The sequence below is a fragment of the Phyllostomus discolor genome, chromosome 4 (assembly GCF_004126475.2).
Source record: "Phyllostomus discolor isolate MPI-MPIP mPhyDis1 chromosome 4, mPhyDis1.pri.v3, whole genome shotgun sequence".
NCBI classification, from domain to species: domain Eukaryota; kingdom Metazoa; phylum Chordata; class Mammalia; order Chiroptera; family Phyllostomidae; genus Phyllostomus; species Phyllostomus discolor.
In genome coordinates, this window is record NC_040906.2 from 124,168,102 (window position 1) to 124,187,863 (window position 19,762).

Below are 19,762 nucleotides of genomic sequence, written 5' to 3' on the forward strand. Positions count from 1 at the left end.
GGGTACATGCCCGGGTTGCAGGCCATAACCCCCAGCAACCGCACATTGACCTCTCTCTCTCTTTCTCTCTCTCCCCCCTCCCCTTTCCTCTCTAAAAATAAATAAATACAATCTTAAAAAAAAAAAGAAATAGAAAGATCAAGAACTCTGGAGCATCTCAATTTTCCACCTATGAATAGGTGTTTTCAGCTGAGCTTAAATAAATCAGGGCTTTGGCTAGAAATAAATGATAAAGTTTTATTCAGGGTCTTAGGGTTTGCAAACCAGAAACAACTGGGCAATACCTAGAATGTTCTCCAAGAAGAAAGAAAAGCTGAGGGTTCTTAAGAGGAAAAAGTACATTCTTGAGATGAATCAGTCCTGCATTATTAGCCTCTGATTATAGTCCAAGATGGTAATCCTCTGGATGGCAGGTGGGCTGGGTAATGAATGTCAAATGGGCTGAATATGTGAATATTGTTTCCGTAGTTCTCCAGGTTTGAGGTATAATCCAGGCGCTGGTGCAGGACTGGAATGATCAAAAGTTTAAGTTCCCACGCTAGTTTAAATAAGAATAAAATCCTTTTCTCATACCTCAATGTACTTCATTTTAGTAATTTAGCAGCTTGACTATAGTGACTCCACTTTATTTTTCCATTCCATTCCTCAGTATTCAAATTTTCAAACTGCAGCCACATCGATTAGGTTGAACCTTATGAAATTGGTTTCATTATCGATGAAAACTGGAATACCAGCATTTCAGACAATTCAACCTAATAGTTACCTACTGTTTCCACAAGACCATGTGTAAAAGATGTTGTGGTGGGAATTTTTTTGCACAAAATGGGATGTTATTGACCTCTGAACAATGACTTTAGGTTAAATGTCCTGAGATAGGTATTATAAATGGGAAACCTGAAGTAAAGGGAATACCTTAATCTGTGCCTGTATTGCTGACCTCCAGTCCTGGGCTCTTTCGGGTATAATTGAGCAATTAGACATAGGGTTCTCAGATACATGGTTTGATATTTCACTACCTTGAAACCCTGTGGGAGAAGTATTAAATGCCTACTTCAGCCATCACAACTACCTCTAAGTCCTAGTTTTAAAACCATCTTCAACCCAAATGGATCTCATCTCAACCCCTCTCATCCAATCAGTTATGGAGCCTATGAATTTTACCTCAGAGTATCTCCCACCATCTCCCAGCTCCACCATTCTTCACCTGGCCCACACTTGTAACCCATGGATGCCCTTCCTTCAATGCTTCCCCCTCTAATATGTCATTGTATTAGAAACAGTTATTGAGTACCTACTAAGTGCCAGACACTGTGCTAGTTACCAGAAACAGAAAGGTAAGACAACCATGTGATAGTTTTAAAAACTGTCCTCAAGCTGTTTGATACTCCTCCCTTCAAGGGGTGGCAAATAATCCCCCCACCCCCTTGAGTGTGACCTGGACTTAGTAGCTCACTGCTAACAAATAGAATATGTGATAATTTCCAAGACTAGGTCATAAAAGGCATTTTGGGTTTTCTCCTTTCTCTTATCTTGGATCACTTGCTCTGGGGAAGCCAGCTGCCATGTTGTAAGGATACTCAAGCAGCTTAATGAAGACATCCTGATGGCACGGAACAAAGGCCTCCCACCAACAACCAGCACTAAATTGCCAGGTATGTGAGTGAGCTATCTTGGTAGCCGATCCTCCAGCCCCAGTCAAGCCTTCAGATGATTGCAGACCCAGCTGACCTCTTGGTTCCAAAGCGATGAGAGACCCTGAGCCAGAACTAGCCAGGTAGGCCACTCCCAAATTCCTGATACGGAGCAATGGTGAGATAGTCAGTGTTTGCTGGTTTAAGTCGCAAAATCCTGTTGTCATATGTTATGCAACTAGAGGTAATTAATAACCCTGATGGAGCTTATAATCTTTTAGAAGAAACGGAGGCATTATTACAATTTAGTGTGATGATGGTGAATCTAAGAAGGACTTGAAATATATAAGCTATGAATGTAAACAAAGGTAACTTAATTCTGTCTGGAGCATAGGGAAGGGGATATTTGGGCTGGACTTTTATCAAGAAGGATTTTACTGATAGAATGCAGAAGAGAGTTTGAAGATGAATTATAAAGAGTTCAGGATTGTAATGGGTTTTGAATGTCATGATAAATTATGAATTTCAATGTATACATATAATCAAGTCATCATGTTGTATACTTTAAGTAATCTTACAATTTTGTCAATTATAATAAAAAAGCTGAAAGAAATTTTTAAAGAATTTCAAATTCTGCCAACAATGGGAAGGAACAGGTAGTTTTTAATCAAGACCAAATCTGTTTGGAGAGAGAGAATTATCAGAAATATGAAAAATCATGTTTATTTAAAGAGTGGTATCAGGAAGACCACTTGAAAAACTATTATAACAGTCCAGTAAAAAAAAAAAAAAAAAAAAAAAAACCCACTTCACAAAGAATAGTTTGATAAGAATCAAAAAAAGATGAGTTATTTCAGAGACATTTCAAGGGTTAATTAATTGGATTTGGCTTTATGGTAAGAAATACAGGAGTTGGAGGAGTCAGAATTTTAGGATAGTATATATAGGGAGTGATATAAATGATGCGAAAGAGAAGAAGATGGCCTCAGCTTTGAACCAGCTGGGCTTGAGTAGTGGAGTCACAGGACACCCACATCAGCACTTTGACAAGTCAGCTCAAAACTGCTGGATTGGATTTAGGGAGGGAAAACCAGAATTAAACAATATTTGTGGTTCATCTACAATGGGACTGTTGAAGCCATGTGTATAAGTAAGTGCTCCCTGGAGAGTGTGCTGAATGAGGGGAAAAAAAAAACCTAGGTCAACATAATCCTAGGGAACCCCACACTAAGAAAGAAGGAGGAGGAAAAGGAAAGGGTGGGGCTAGGAAAGCACGAACACATGCATTTCACAAGGGAGGTCACATCAGGTCGGATGAGAACAAGACGAAGCCTCACGTGTAGGCATCGTGGCCTTTAGGAGCCCACTCTTTTTTTTTCCTTTAATTTATTTTTAGAGAGGGGAAAGGAGGGAAAGAAACATCAATGTGTTGTTGCCTCTCACAACCCAGGTATGTGCCCTAGACTGGGAATCAAACTGGTGACTCTGGTTCTCAGGCAGGTACTCAATCCATTGAGCCATACCAGCCAAGGCTAAGAGCCCACCCTTAATTGGGCATTGGAATGGGCTCACCAGTGGGAAGAAGACTAGAGAAGGAGGAGAGAAAACAGTCTATTCTTTTAAGAAGTTTGGTGAGAAAATGGAAATAGCTGACATTTGTGGGGATGTAGAAGATCTAAAGAAAGATCTTAAAATTACATATATTTATTTTTTGAGATTGGTGTGTGTTTGGAGACAGAGAAGAAACACTCAGGATAGAGGGAGAGAGGATTTAAAATACTGAAAATACAGCCCTGGCTGGAGTGCCTCAGTGGACTGAACACCAGTCTGCCAACTGAAAGGCCGCGGGTTTGATTCCCAGTCTGGGTACATGCCTGGGTGGTGGGCCAGGTCCCTGGTCGGGGGTTGTTGAGAGCAACCAATAGATATTTCTCTCCATCTCTTTCTCCCTCCCCCTTTCTCTAAAGATAAATGAACAAAATCTATAAAGTACTGGAAATATCATTGATGAAACTAAGGAGGAGACTAGAGGGTAGCTCCAATGACAGGAGAAAAGAAAATTCCTCAGAGACTGGGCAGGGGCCTAGGAATGGGTGCGTATATAGTTATGTCTAGAGGTGGAGAAGATAATAACCTCTCACATTTATTTTGTATTTATGGTTGCCCTGTGAGGGAGGCAAGACAGTTATTACCAACCCCTTCTTGAAGCTGTTCCGAGACACATGAATGACCAAGAGCCACATAATTAGTGGTAACTGAACCAGGACTCAGACCAGCAGGTCAGCACTGGGTTCCTTTGGCTGGACTGTACTATAGCCTTTCAGGCTCCCTAAAGCGTGGCACTGATCAGGTAGGCACCATCTGTGCCTCTCTGTGTCTGTGTTCCACTCACAAGGCCCTTGTGCCATATCCCTTTGCCTAAAAGGTAACCATCCTTCAAGATAAAGACTATGTACCTCTTCCTTTGCAAAGCTGTCTTCAAAGTGCTAGGTTGGAGGCACGCACACAGCATCTTGTGCACGCCTCTCAGGTAGCAGCAGGTTCTCCTGCAACCAGTGTTTGTCTGTCCCTTTCATCCCCCTTTTGGATGGTATGACCCTTCAGGGAAGGAATCCATCCACTCACACTTATATTCCAGCAGCACAAAGTGTCCCACGTGGTATGTTCTCATCAAGTGTTGGTTGCATGAGTGACTGAGTAAGAGATGCTGTGCTGTGGTTGGCATAAATGTGACCACCAGCCCTCAAAGTGGAAAATGTATTTTCTCACATAACACGATTCCCTGAGTTAGTTCATTCCCAGGGATAAGTGATTCATCAAAGACTAGCATCTTAATATGCTTCCACTCTGCCACTTTGTGTGTGCTTTTGTCACAGGCTTGTTCCTTGTGATTACAAAGTGGCTGCAGCAGCTCCAGGCACTCCATCCTTCATATAAAACCCAACATCAGACAAGAAGAGGAGCATTTTGAAGTGTAAAGAAAACTTTCTCAGAAACCCTGGAATCCCCTCATGCCTCACTGGCCATAATAGCACCACGAGAACATTCCTAAAATAGTCATCGGCAAGGCGAGTGGAACTGGCATGATTGGATTAACTTCACCAGGAAGGTATCCTCAGAAGGACCAGAAGGAATTCCAGCTGTTTTTGAAGATCCTTACTACCCCTTACCTGAACAAGTACTAATGACACAGTTGCTGGAAGAATTCTCAGAAATGAATGTTTTGAGTTGGCCAAAAAAGTCCATATGGCTTTTTCCATAAAATAAAAGACATTTTTCACTTTCACCATTAACTTTATTGATTTGGATATTTTGAGTACATCAGCTAACTCCCACTATTGACTTCTAGTGGGTAGAGACCCGGGGTGCTGCTAAATATCTTCCAATGCATAAGACAGCCGCACAGCAAAGAATTATTTCCTAAAGTGTCAACAGTACCAAGAAACTTCACAAACCATTTTTGACATGTTCAATCAGTCACAGCACCTGCTTCACACACTGCACAAATCTTTTTTTGCATTTAGCTGTATTTTTACCTTTCTTGAAATAATAAAGCATAATAAGCCAAAAATGTTACATATTCTCTTCCATCTTCAATATTAAAATGGCTGTACAAGAATTCACCAATTTTGATAAGTTTTTTTTTTAATTCACACTTATGACAGCTGTCACAATACAATCTAACAAAATTGTTTCAAATGAAGTTAAAGACAACTAAGCACTGCTAGAGCCATCATGTGGAAAAGCTAAGTTTTTGGCCAACTGAAGATGTAATTAATATCTACAGCAAGTTCCCACAGTGGCTGCTGGACGCGCACTGTAGGTTTTAATGTGAACTTGGCCTTGTATATCCATTGCTCCCACACATGTGCACCACACCCAGTGACGAAACCTTCTTCACTTCTATCCTGCTAGAACTCAAGCTCCAAACGAAGGGGCCTTTGTTTTGAGCCTAGAACAGCACCTGAAATAGAGTATGATTTAGTAAATATTTATTATTTTTAAAAAATCTTTTCATAGCCAGAAACGAGGAGAATTGGTGTGGAGCAGCCATCCAGATGCTTCTGCACTGTGATTTTTTTCAAGGTTTTTTACTCTATACTTTTGCTTCTTTGCCTTGTAGGACTCACAACACTTTTGCCCCAAACAAACCTTCATTCTGGTTTCTATGCAGTAGGCCCATGAGCCTTACAAATGTCACCAACACAACAGGCACTGTTGGAGTGTCTGGCTGAAGGGTCCCCAGCTTGACAAAGTGGAGCGTCTGTGCTCTGATGGTCCAGCACATCATGTCAGGTGCAACGGCACTGCTCACCAAAGGATAAAACTTCACAGCCATCAGATGTTCCCGCCATCAGATGTTCCCTCCCCCAGTACCACAGCAGCATACCAGGGGCATGGTGGTGGGAGTGGCAGCCTTGGGGGCAGGACCAGGGGCTTGCATGATCTGTAAAGAATCTTAAAACAATGATAAACCTGAAAGGCAATGTGGTATCCTGGACTGAACCCTGGAACAGAAAGAGGGCAATAGTGGAAATACTGCTAAAATCCAAATAAAGTCTGTTGTTTGCTTAATAGTGTTGCATCTGTGTTAATTTCTGTGTTTTGATAAATGTACTATGGTTATAGAAGTTGAGTGAAACATATAAGGGGACTGTCTATACTAGTTTTAAAACTCTCCCATAAATCTAAAATTATTACACAATTCAAAAGCTTTCTAAATGATAAAACTGACTAAATACTGGTCTGCTTTTTTATTATCACCATGACAACTCTAAACAATGTTGATAAAAACACTGTTCTCTCCCCCAAATTATTTGGTCTAAGTTCTAAGCATCTGTAGTTACTATTGAGTCTTAATATATATGTAAGGTTTAACTTAGCATATTTTTACCATTTATTTTTTAACAGACATTGCATTCTATATGCAAGTTAATCCTAGGAACTCCTATATACACAGCTGAATCAGATATATGTGGTCTCAGATGCACTCATTTGTTTTAAGTTCATATCCATTTGGAATTGTCTGAGCTTATTCCCAGCACAGGCATGTCTCCAACCCTAAGGTACTGCAGAATCTTGCATTTGAACCAGAAATTTGAAACAGTGATAGCACGGTGATTTTAAAAATGAAGAAACTGAATGTGTTACTTCAATTCCATCATTCTAGTAACCACTGTGGCTTCTATTATATTTACATTTTAAAACAGTGAAACCGAGTGCAAAATGCCATATCATGTGTCATGATGGTTTGGGGAATTTTTTTCATCTAGAGGAGCATGTTGTTAGAAATAACACCCTGATTTAAATATGCAAAATGCCAGAGTGAGTGAAATTATGATTCCAGGTTTTAGAAACTACCTTAAAGATCACATAACCTCTCCCCTCACATTAGAGACAAAGAAAGGAAAGCTCAAAACTTGCTGCAGTTAGTAAGGATTTCATGAGTTGGGTTGGGGACAAGGGCCTCTTTCTCCTGGCTCAGTGCTCCCAACACTGGCTCTAGACCCCATGCCCCTTCTAGACCCCATGCCCTCTCTACTCCCCATGCTCCCTATAGACCCCACGCTCCCTCTAGACCCCATGCCCCCTAGACCCCATGCCTGCTCTTCTTTAGCAGATAGGCAATAACTCAGTAAACCAAGTCCCCTGCCCAATATCAGCTAGTGACTCAGTGATAAAGTTAAGATGTGGGAACCAGACAGTGAAGGGCTCTAACAACTTGTCTCTGATTTCTCTTCTCATCTAGGGACGAATTAATTTCAGACAACTAATGACTGCCACCTGACTTTCAGATGGGGAGATGGGAGCATTTTTTAAAAAGAGACATAGCTCAAATTGATATTAGAAATGAGTAAATTTCAGTCAGAAAACCCCCAACCAGAAAAATACTGAAATACAACATTTGGGGAACAAGGCAACAATTTTAGGCATTGACTTCCACTGAGGCCCCAATTTGGGGGTTATCTAGCAATAGACAGTATATGGAGAACTTCAACTGCCCACCAAAACATTTACCTTATTTTTTCTATGTCCAAGGAGAAAGCAATAATTTTCAGAACAGCACCTTTGTGATGCAGTGGGCCATCACATCGAGGACAATCTCTAAAGAAAGGACTAAGTAGAGAGAAGGTTTTCATGAAGCACCGTTGCTTGGCTGCTGTGCCTGCCTTCCCTGGGCAGCTCCCTCCTAGACAGGGGAGAGAGGTAGGCACTATCTTGATTAAATGTAGGCACCTCCCTGTAAACCTTTGTTACCAGCCCTTGAAATTTATCTTTGTTTCTCAGATCACAGCCCTGTCTTCAGGAACCATTCACATGTGAATTGTCAGGCATGACACTACACAAAACTACCAGGGCACTGTCTTTGCCCAGCTTCCTACCACAATAGTTGGTTAGGTGTGCCCTGCTCCCCACTAAGCTATAATTGACCTCTTACCACATGCTTGGAAGGATGGATAGATGGGTGGGTAAACAGATGGGTAGCAGGTAGGAGGATAGGTGGAAGGGTAGATGGGTGAATAGTTGGAAGGGTAGGTGGATAAGTGATGGATGGGCGGATCAATAGGTAGATGGATGAACAGATGGATGGATGTGTGGAAGAGTGGATGGGTGGATGGACTAATGGATCAATATGCAGGAGTCTCTACCATCCCTTCTTTATACAGTTAGTCCATGGTGAAGGATTCCCAAGGGCATCCTGCTTCACACGGGAGAGATGTGCATGACCAAAGCTGTATTTAGGTTGGGTAGACCTTTGCCTTGGGGTAGATTTTAGGGCCCTGACAGGCAGGAATCATATTTTTTCCATCTATGTGCTTTAGTAATCATTTTATTCTGTGCCACATAGTAGGTGCTGAGTGAATGAATACTTGTTGATAAAAAGGAGTGAATGATTTAAAAAATACAAGGAAGGCTCTTTCTGCCCCTGAAACTTAGCCCCCTCATTTTAAATCTTTGTGCTTATATTCCAACATTAAAATTTCATTCCCTCACAAATCAGTTATGTACCCAGAAAGTATCCAGCTATGATGCAAAATATTCCTGGATGTTAAATGTATTAAACCCATTCCATCTGTTGTTTCTTTAGCAGGAATTAGCTGTGCACATTGCTGTCTGTCTTGATTCCTTGCTGATGAGGTTGGACATGGGGCAGGCGCAGATGTTTCTGGGACTGGGCTGAAGTCAGAAAGGGCCTCACACAGCAGGATGCCCCAGGGCTGTGAGGAGGGGTCCAAAGACTCCTCTCTCTCCTGATCTGGCAGCTGGCCCCTAGCCACATTGTCTTCTCAGCAGCCCCTCCTCCTGACATGACTGAATCCCTCACTTTGTCCCACAGGTTTTTGTCAGCTGGGCAGGGCACTGAGGTGAGGAAAGAAATGAAGGGAGAAAAGGAAAAGTGAGAGCAACAAAGCAAACCTGAGAAGAGGGGAGACACAGGACTGTAAAGAGTGAAGAGAGAAAAAAGAGGAAGGGAGGCTGGACACGGGCAGGGGGTAGATTGTGTTTGCAGTGCAATGTCTCCAGCAATAGTATCGTCATCATCGCGCCTGAACAGGTGTGCAAAGATTCCATCTATTCATTAAACAACATGAAAATGGAACACGTTTCTATTGGCCTCATCGGAAATCTTGGCAGATGTTGTCAGGAGGTGCATGCTGCTTCTGAGATGTGATTTTTCAATAGTGTATACTCTACTTTTTGATTGGGGATGAGAAAAAGAAGAAAAGGACATGGAGTGTGCTTTTTAAAAAGATAATTTTGAAAATTTTCTCTCCAAGTGCATTTTGCCTTAGGCCACATTGAGTTGCTTTGAAGAGCCACGTGAGCATGGGCCATGGCCGGGGGGCTGCCAGTGGGCTTGGGCCACCTTAAAGGCCATGCCAAGGGCCCATTTCTTTGAAATAACCCACTGTGTCCCATCGTGAGGGCATGCCCTTCGTGGCCCGCACCCTCCCCTTACTCCAGCATTGTTCATAACTTCTATTCCCCTCTATTCCACTTCTGCTGTGACCTCAGTGTCCCTGTCTCGCCTCAGACATCTCAAGTGTGTGATTGAAGCAAAGAGCGTTTTGTTCCCAGCGGAACAAGGCTCAGGGAGACCGGCAGTGTCAGAGACAGGGGTGGACACCGTTAGTCACTGAACTAAAGCTGAGCAGTGTGCAGGATCCCCACGACAAACACCACCTTTCCCTGGGAAGGCAGCCAAGGCCTGGAGCCCTGCGTAGGAAATCCCCCGTGAGAGGCCCTTCCTGAGCACCACAGAAAATGGTTCTTTTCATAGGCTCTGAGTCCCCTTCCTCTCTAGTCATAAAGGCCCACATCACATCCCCTGTCCTGGCCCTCTGCACTCAGTTCCGTGCCAAGTGCCCCAACCCAAGAGCCCCGTGGCTGCTGCATCATTCTCCTTCCCCTCCACACTCAGCCGGCTTCCCCCAGCCCTCAGAAACCTCCTGCTTTCTGAAGATCCCTCCACCCAGTGCTCAGTGCCTCACATGTGGAGCTATTCAATGTCATGACCTAACATCTCCAGAGGCTCCTCTGATTTGAACAGAAATGGTTTGTTGACTTTGCCAGATTAGCAAGGGGAGCAAATTCCACAGATGCTTCTGTCCCTAAGTCTCAAAGTTCAGCCCTCCAGTTTGATAGCAGGAGTGATGTGGTGAGGGGAGGCAGCCTAAGACTGCACAGAAGAACTACAGAACAGTCACTCTTTATGGAGCAGTGACTGGCTGGCAGGCAACTGCCTAAGCCTCTCTCATGGATTTATGTATTTAATCCTGTCAACAGCCCTCTGTAGTAGAAGCTATTACTAACCCCATTTCACAGAGAAGAAAACGGAAGCCCAGAGATGGTCAGTAACTTGCCAAGGACTCAGAGTAGACAGAGTGTGCCTGGGAGATGACTCTCCCAGCATGCCCCAGGGGTAGCAGGAGACTTGGATTTCTCTGGCACGCCTTGGTGGGTTACTTCAGGCCAGCCATGCTCATCTTTTTTTCAAGTCTCCACTTCCCAATCAGAAAAAGTGTGGCAATGAGGTGATTTCTTGGGATACTTCCATAGGTGATGCTGAGATTCCCGCCCCCCCCTAATTATAAATGTACTCAAAAGAATCTCCAAATTGTCTGGACTAGGGAAAAGGGATGAAGTAGGTGGCACAACTGGTATTCAGTGACTCCTAAAGTCTCCATCTGTGCAAAGTATCCCTCTGTCCAGGCCAGGCCTTTGGGTTTCCAGGGCAGAGTTCTCAGGTGGGTACAAATAGTGAAATCAGAAAAGTCAGTGTTTGCACTGCCTGTCACTACCAGAACCAATAAGTAGAGACAAGGATCAAATCTTTATGGGTGCTTTATTCAGATGCCAGTGATCTGAGAAGACAGTGGGTTGTATACCTTCCAAAAACATCTTAACATCTCATCTTGAGCCAACCTTTTACACAGGGAGAAGGAAAGGGTAGGTAAGGGGTTTGGGAAAATGTTAATCAGATAAGAGTTGTAGTCTGTGGCAATTTTCCTGGCATTTCTTTATCTGTGGATCAAGAGTTCTTTATCTGAGTCACTGACGTTCCTTCCCTGGAACACAATGGCTCAGACAGAGCCCCCAGAGCACAAAGGTTGAACTGCTTGTGGTTGACTTCCTGGAGTCAAGTAGGTCATGAATTCCAGGTCCTGAGTTCACCTATCATTCCCCCTGTTAGTTTTCAATTATTTTATTTCTGTAAGATAAGATAAGTTCAGTTAAAGAAATACAAGCTAAAACCACATAAAAGCAGATAGGATTATTTAAAAATCACTTTGCTATTGAATAAACAGTCCTTCTACATACTAGAAACTGTCCCGTAGGCAATTTGATGTGACTAACAGCATAAGATACATTACTGCTAGTGTTGCAATTCATCTAAAATAATGTTTAGTACAGTTGACAAACGTTTCACATTTCCCAGCTAGGGCTACATTAGCATAGTTTTGTTGTTGTTGTTTGTTTATTTATTTGTTTTTGTTTTAGAGAGGGAAGGAAGGGAGAAAGAGAGGGAGAGAAACATCAATGTGTGGTCGCCTCTCACGTGCCCCCTACTGGGGACCTTGCCTGCAACCCAGGCATGTGTCCTGACTGGGAATCCAACTGTCAACCCTTTAGTTCACTCAATCCACTGAGCCACACCAGCCAGGGCTGACATTGGGGTTTTTTAAAGAAAACACTTCCCTGTCTTCGAGAATTACCATAGGTCCCCAATTACCTTTCCAGAGAAATACAAATACCTACAAGACATGAAATAAAAGTTTGTTTGACATAGGTTCCTCAAAAAAGCAGTGCTGAGTCATAACCTGATATTCCAGGTCCTTCCATTTGAAAGCAAACAACAGTTGAGAGTCTCGGTCAACCAGAATGCAACAGAAAGCATCTTTAATTCCAATACTGAATACCAGAGGCTGTCCCTGAGTATACTTCTCTGCACAATGTCATTTATGACCCTTAAGTCTTGTATGGGGAATGGCAGAATTGAATTAGTCCATATTTCTGAATCTTCTCAATTATTGAGTGTATTCTTTCTTTTTTATTGTTGTTCAATTATAGTTGTCCCAATTTTTCCCTTGTTGCTCTCCCCTGTCCTGCCCACACACCCTGCTCCCTCAGTTAGTTTCCACCCTGTTGTCCTTGTCCATAGGTCCTTTATACATGTTCCTCAACTAGACCCTTCTCCTTTTTCCCTGTTTTCTCTCTTCCCCCTCTCCTCTGATGACTGTCAGTTTGTTCTTTATTTCCATGTCTCTGGCTCTATTGTGCTCATTTGTTTGTTTTGTTCATTAGATTCCACTTATAGGTGAGATCATATGGTATTTGTCTTTCATTGCCTGACTTATTTCACTTAGCATTATGCTCGCCAATTCTATGTATGCTGTGGTGAAAGTTAGGAGTTCCTTCTTCCTTTCTGCTGCATGGTATTCCATTGTACAAATGTACCACATTTCTTGATCCATTCATTCACTGATGGGCACAAAAGCTGTTTCCAGCACTTGGCTATTATAGATTGTGCCGCAGTGAACATTGGGGTGCATAGGTTCTTTTGAATTGGTGATTCAGTGTTCTTAGGGAATAATCCCAGCAGCGGGATCACTGGATCAAAAGGCAGTTCCATCTTTAGTTTTCTGAGGAAATTCCATACTGCTTTCTACAGTGGCTGCACAAGTCTGCATTTCTACCAACAGTGCGCTAGGGTTCCCTTTTCTCCACATCCTCTCCAACACTTGTTTGTTGATTTGTTAATAATGACTATTCTGACCAGAGTGAAGTGGTATCGCATTGTGATTTTAATTTGCATCTTTCTGATGGCTAGTGATGCTGAGCATCCTTTCATGTGTCTATGTGTCCTCTGTATGTCCTCCTTGGAAAAGTGTTCACATCCTTTTTGGGGCATATTCTTTCTAGGGTCTCCTTTTGCAAGGGATACTGCCTTGTATTCGGAGGCCCTTCCCCTGATTTGAGGTCAACTTTAACAAGGGAGGCTCGCTTAGCCCTCCCTGGCCTTCCAGTGGCCATACAATGGGGTTTACTGGATTCTTAATTTCTTCTGGCCAGGGACACTTTTCTCCTTCTCACAGTTTCAAAACAAACTGCTGGGCATGCTCTGGAGGAACATGTGGGTGGAGCTGTTCTTCTGGAGAGAACATGATTTTCAATTCCCAGTCAAGGCACATGCCTGGGTTGTGGGCCAGGTCCCCAGTTGGGGGCATGCAAGAGGCAACTTATCAATATATCTCTTATACTTCAATGTTTCTGTCCCTCTCCCTGTCTTCCTCTCTCTCTAAAAATAGAATAAATAAGATCTTTTTTAAAAAGTCTCTTCCCAGAAGAGGAAAACTGTGTCTCCCACAGCATATTCTAAGGGCTTCAAAAAAAAAATTGGCTTTCAGGGCTTCCAGAAATTCTAGTTACAGTTCAGTTAGAGGTCTATTGACCATGGAATATGTCGCTCTGGTATCAATCAGAGAGGACTACAATTTTGTCCACTGGTAGTTTTACCCAAATTCACAGCTTCTCACCCCCTTTTTCCCTCACTTGTGGCATTCATTGTTTCAGTGCCCTTTTCCCTTGCAGTGTGATTGCCCTGTCTCAGTAGAGGCTTCTCCTCCACTGAGCTTGGTTCCCTGATGGATTCAGGATGGAGAGACCAATTCAGGCTCACCTCCTTCAGCTCCTTCAGCTGAATAAGAAAGAGGATCTCCCAAGGCTGGAGGGGCAACGGGAACCCTGGCCATGCTCTCAGCAGCCCTCCTGATATTCTTGGTCTTCTGAGCTTCTACTGTCTGCCACAGGCTTCCCTTTTCTCTGGACCATTTTCCCATTTCCCTGATCTTTGACAAAACAACTCTAATTGCAGTGTAGTACAGTAGTTTAAAGACTCGTTCTGCAGCCAGCATTCTCCCGAGTCCAGATTATGCATAAGCCAAGCAGTATAACAAAACCCTGCCCCACATTTTCTTAGGTTTGTAAACATAGGTTGACCAGTCAGCCATTTTCACTCCAAAGTGCTATGTACTAGAATGGAGGATCCCCCTCCCCATTCTACCAAACAGAGCTCTGTAATATCACACAAACCAGATGACACCTTAATTCCTGTCAGCCATTCTGAGTCATAACCTGGGACTTCAGTTCTGAACCAGAAAGAGCAATGATTCATTTGAAAGTGAAGGTGATGGGGAAGCCAAGAATTGGAGGAGAGTCCCAGAGTGAAATCACTTGGCAGCTCCTAGGCAGTCTCCAGTCCAGGTGTTACAGAACAGCAAGTGGGGTCCTGCTGCCCACTGTCACCCTCTGTAGGGCAAATTCCGGAGGCCAAGGTTTGGTGATAAAGGAATGAGGCATTTACTCAAAAATTACACAGTTTTGGAATAACAGATTTCCACATGCATTAGTCACTTAGGCCTATCAATTACGGCTAAAATCTTTAACTGTTTAGTTACAGCTTTAATCACTTAAACCTGTCAGTTAAGGCCAAACTCTTTAAAACCTGAGTTATCCTATCATTCCCACTGTTAGTTTAAATTATCTTATTTCTATAGAGTTAGTTCACAAACTAAAACAACAGAAGATACAAAAGCTACACAACTTTGGAAGAATAGCCAACTTCTGCCTCAGAGCCTATCCCCTGTAGAACACCGAAGGAAAAATAACCCTGCCACCCTCTGCCAGGCCAGCCTGATCCTAGGCTGTGCCCGAAGTTCCTTCCCATCCAATATACTGTCCATTGGGAAATGCAGGCAGCTGTAGCACAATCATTCAGGCATCCTGGAGGAAAAAGAGGGAGCCAAAGAGCCAGCAAGGCTGAGAGCCCTTCTTTCATTTTAAATCTTCTAGCCCATAATTCCATGCTGGAGGCATTCAGCTTCTCAGCCAATCCTAAGACCATTTACCATCGCCTCAGGCAATCTCCTCCTATGCTCCTTCCTCCTCCTCCCCAGTGATCTGATCAGATCTGTCTATATCACAAGCAGCCAACAGGACACCCTGCCAAATACCCAGACTTACTGGAGAGTATTGGAGGTGTCCTCATGGAGTTGCCAGGAAATGAAATTGGCATTCATGCTGCCTGTCACTACCAGAACCAATAAGTAGAGACAAGAACTGAATCTTGATGGGCGCTTTATTCAATGCCAGTGACCTGAGAAGATGGCAGGTTATGTACCCTAGAGAACTGTATTGACATCTCATCTCAAGCTGATCTTTTTCACAGGGAGAAGGAAAGGGTAGGTAAGGGGTTCAGGAAAAGGTTAATCAGATAGAACTTGCAGTCCGTGGCAATTTTCTTAGTATTTATCTGTGGATGGCTCAGATACCATCTCCATCACTTGCAGACCCCTGGGGCACAAAGGCTGAATTGTTTGTGGACCTCCTGGAGTCACATAGGTCGAGCATTCCAATCCCTGGAATAAGAGCTTTGCACTTGCATTAATCACTTAAGCCTATCAACTATGACTGAAGCCAAAATGAAGCTAAAATCTTTAACTCCTGAGTTCCTCTATCAAGAGGGTTTGTCACTCTGTGATTTAGAGGACACACAGACCCTGCACACCTAGATGGGTAAATCTGAGCCCCTTATTTTTTTTTAAATGTCAATAGTACTTTTTTGAAATTGAGGTATAATTGACATAACATTATATTAGTTTCAAGTTTACAATGTAATGATATTTGCGTATATGGCAAAATGACCACCACAATAGTCCAGTGAATATACATTACTATACACAGTTACAATTTTTTTTCTCATGATAAGAACTTTTAAGATCCATTCTCCTAGCTACTTTCAAATATATGGTACAGTATTAACTATAGTCACCATACTATAATTACATTCTCATGACATTCATTTTATAACTGGAAATTTGTAGTTTTTGACACCTTTCACTCATTATCCCCACCCTCACTCCTTGCCTCAAACAACCACCAATCTGTTCTCTATATCCATGAGCTTGGGTTTATATATATATTTTTAAGATTTTAAGTATAGTTTACATCTATTGTATTTATCCTTTTCTGTCTGACTTATTTTACTTAGCATAAGGCCTTCAATGTCCATCCATGCTGTTACAAATAGCAAGATTTCATTCTTTTTTATAACTGAGTAATGTTCCATTAAATGTAATATTCCATATATACATATATACATACATACATATATATATTTGTGATATATACAAATGTGATATATAAAGGTCTGTCCAGAAAAAAGTCTAGCCATTGTTAATATAATGAGAACAGTATGTGCACAACATCGATGTAACCTGGCAGCCAAGCAGAGTGGACTGGAATGTGCATGTGTGAACAAGGACAACTTCACTGTACTAGTCAGTGGGGGCAGTAGATGATGTTGAGTGAGCATTTGTACTGTGTGGCTCTCACATTAAAATGACTGAGCGAGTAGAGCAACGAATCTGCATCAAACTTTTCATAAGCTTGAACATTCCTCTGCAGAAACTATTTGGATGATTTAGAAGACCGCAGCTATGGGTAACTGGTGATTGGCAATTTCATAGCAAAAATGTGCCCACACAGTTCATGCATCACATCTTGGGTAGAGTTTTTTTTGTGAAACATCAAATCAGCCAGGTGACTCAGCCCCTCTACAGCTCAAATTTGGCACCCTGCAACTCTGGCTTTTCCCAAAATTAAAATCACCTTTGAAAGGGAAGAGCTTTCAGACCATTGATGAGATTCAGTAAAATATAACGGGGCAGCTGACGGCAATTGGGAGAACTGTGTGAGGTCCCAAGGTGCCTACTTTGAAGGGGATTGAGGCATCACTGTCCTATGTACAATGTTTCGATAAATATCTGTTTTTCATAGTACGTGGCTGGATACCTTCTGGACAGAAAATATATATATCTCACATTTTCTTTACCCATTCACCCACTGATGGACATTTGGGTGTTTCCATGTCTTGGATGTTGTAAATAATACTGCAATGAACATGGTGGTGCAGATATCTCTTTGAGTTTTTATTTTCTTGGATAAATACCCAGGAATTCCTGGATTATATCTGAGCTCCTTATTAAAAGAGAGCTTCCCCGTGAGTGCATCCTCATTTGTAACAGGAGTGAAGACACTGACCAGCGCTAGTCAAAGTTGAACTCAGCAGTTGCTCCAGTCCAACTCTCTTGAGTGAGAGGGGAATTCATGCTTTGATATGAGATGTGTGAATGAAGAAGGGGGCCTATAATAAATCTGACAAGTTCAGTGGCAGAGAGTAACTTCCCAGTGAGATCTGATCATAAATTCCTAACTGGGGAGATCATGGTAGGCAGTCAAGACCCAGGCCTAGAACTTCTTCCGTGAGGGGGTTTTCTTTGTCTTCAGCAGCTCTGTCCCCTGTTCTTGCTGCACCTAGGTTAACACACCTTGGAACTGTCAGAGTAGCCTTTTTCAGACCCCTCCCAGGTATAATCACCTTCAAGGGAGCACTTGATCTTCTTAACTATCTTGTACTTTGCTTTCTCCCACCTTCCCGTAATTTCTGTACCTCCCTCCTTAATTCCAAATGTACAGAAGAAACTGCAAAACTATCATTCAGCAGAGCAGTTGAGATCATGCTTCCCAGCGTGTCATCAGTTTGGCTCAAATAAACTCTTATAAAAATTCTCTACAGGTTTGGACATTCTTATATTGACAGATGGAGTCATAACTACTATTTCAGACACCAGGGCCAAACGATCAGGGATGTCATACTCCTCGGCCAGGAACCCCCAGTGACTGACTGCCCACCGCCTGCAGGAGGAAGTCCACATCCTTTAGCTGGGCTTCAAGGAGCTCCAGAAGCCTACTCTTACCTTTCTACCTTGGCCCCTGTCTTCCTAGAAACTCATGAGTACCTGCTCTTCCAATTTTGACTGAATTGGCAGCATCTTAAGAATTAATCTTTACCTTTGGTGGAAGATGCAGTATCATATTTGGTTGATTCTAAGATGCACACTTTTCCTCATTTTAACATCTGTAGGGTAAGTGGAGACAGTCTGGCTTCCTCACGCAGGTGTCTGGGTAACTAAGGGAAGCAGTGTTCCCATAGCCTTGGAGGGGCCTGATAACCAGTGTTCTCATAGCCTTGAGACTGGGTCCGATAAACGGTTCCCATAACACAAAGTGGGCTTGTATACTCAGAATTATGTTATGTTATGTAATGCTCTGCATTTTTTCCCTGGCTTTGTTCCACTATTGTACTTAAACAAGTAGGGGCTTCTCACTAGAGAGAGACACGCAAGGGGACAGGTGCCATGAGGAGTGTCATGCTGGGGAGCAAGGGTCACGACATGTGCCATACAGTGACATGCAGACAGACATGCAGCTTGCAGCATGCGTGGCTCACCCACCTGAGTAAAGGCGTGTCGGACATCCCAACAGCTCCGTGAATATTATTCCAGCTGCACAAATACCATGGACCTGCCTGACCCTGAATGGTCGCAATACAACATCTTATTGATTTAACATTGATCTTACAACCGATGGCATGTCATTGTTTATTTGGCAGCAACTTTTTCTTTAATAGTGGTCCCTGAAATAGAGGTGTATCTCACAAGCAAAGGTGCCTCAGGTTTGATGAAGTATGCTAAGTAGCATTTTCCAGATTTGAGTTCTAGAAGTTCAGCCAGAGGCTGGGAACCTGTGTGCCATTCTCTGAGCCTTTCCCTCCCAATCAGGCCTGGGCCCTGGTGCAATGGGGGTGATCTCTAGAGGTCTGTAAGATCCCTTAATTATAACCATGGCTGATATTTAAAATGTTTCTCCTCTGCAGGTAATCGAGAATGCAGTCCCTCACTACCACAAATCATCCAGGCGAGTGTCCCACATTTGGGGAAATTGCAGGTGTCGGCATACCTGGCATGCAATAGGTGCGCCTTGCCCTGGAAAAACCACCTTCACAATCTTGGTATCTCCCCTGTGGGGTAAGTACGGATATTTAAAATGTTTAATGGCCAGACCAATCAGAACAGAGGATGGCTGAAAACCACTGGTCTGTCTGTCCCGAAGCATGCCTGAGCCCTGCCCTGGCTGCTGTGGTGTGGTCAGCAAGTGGCAAAACTGGGATGCTAAGGCAGGTCTCTCTGACCTCAAAGCTCATGCCCCTTAACTTCGCCGTCCGACATCTTAGAGGAGACACTGGCACCTCAAGCTGTGAAGGACTTGTCTCCCTCACTCCATTATAAGTACCTTGAGGGCAGGGAGTAGGTGAGTCATTTTTTATTGACCACCTCACCTTCAAGTCTACACGTTGACAGCTGGCTCTGGGACCATGGAGGGACAAAGACGTGATTTGTAGTGTTTTCCACATAAACACTGCCATCGTGTCTGATGTTGAGCTGCCAGTGGGACATTACTGGACAAGGAGCTGGGGAGAGATGTGCACAGTGACAGTGGTGTATGGCATTTCCACCAGACACACACAATAGTGTGAATAACCTCAAGAGCACTGATAATAGTAAAACACAGTGAACTACCTAGGAAGAGAATGAGTTTTGATGAATACCTTTGTTTAAATTATATTTCTTCCATTTTAACTTTATGTAACTTAATCCTTAATAATTAGTGTATTTAACAACTGGCTTGCAAATTTCCTGAAATTTAACAATTAGGTTCATGACTGG

At 42.9% G+C, this 19,762-nt stretch overlaps 1 long non-coding RNA gene and 1 other non-coding gene across 2 annotated transcripts; one reads left to right on the forward strand and one right to left on the reverse strand.

The window, feature by feature from the left end:
• Nucleotides 1-128: 128 nt before the first annotated feature.
• LOC118500213 lies at nucleotides 129-4,809 on the forward strand. The gene is made up of 2 exons (XR_004902769.1): nucleotides 129-1,774; nucleotides 4,508-4,809. It is a non-coding gene; the product is annotated as an uncharacterized LOC118500213 (long non-coding RNA).
• Nucleotides 4,810-18,907: 14,098 nt separating this feature from the next.
• On the reverse strand, nucleotides 18,908-19,071 carry LOC114495914. The gene has a single exon (XR_003684570.1). It is a non-coding gene; the product is annotated as a U1 spliceosomal RNA (small nuclear RNA).
• Nucleotides 19,072-19,762: the final 691 nt, after the last annotated feature.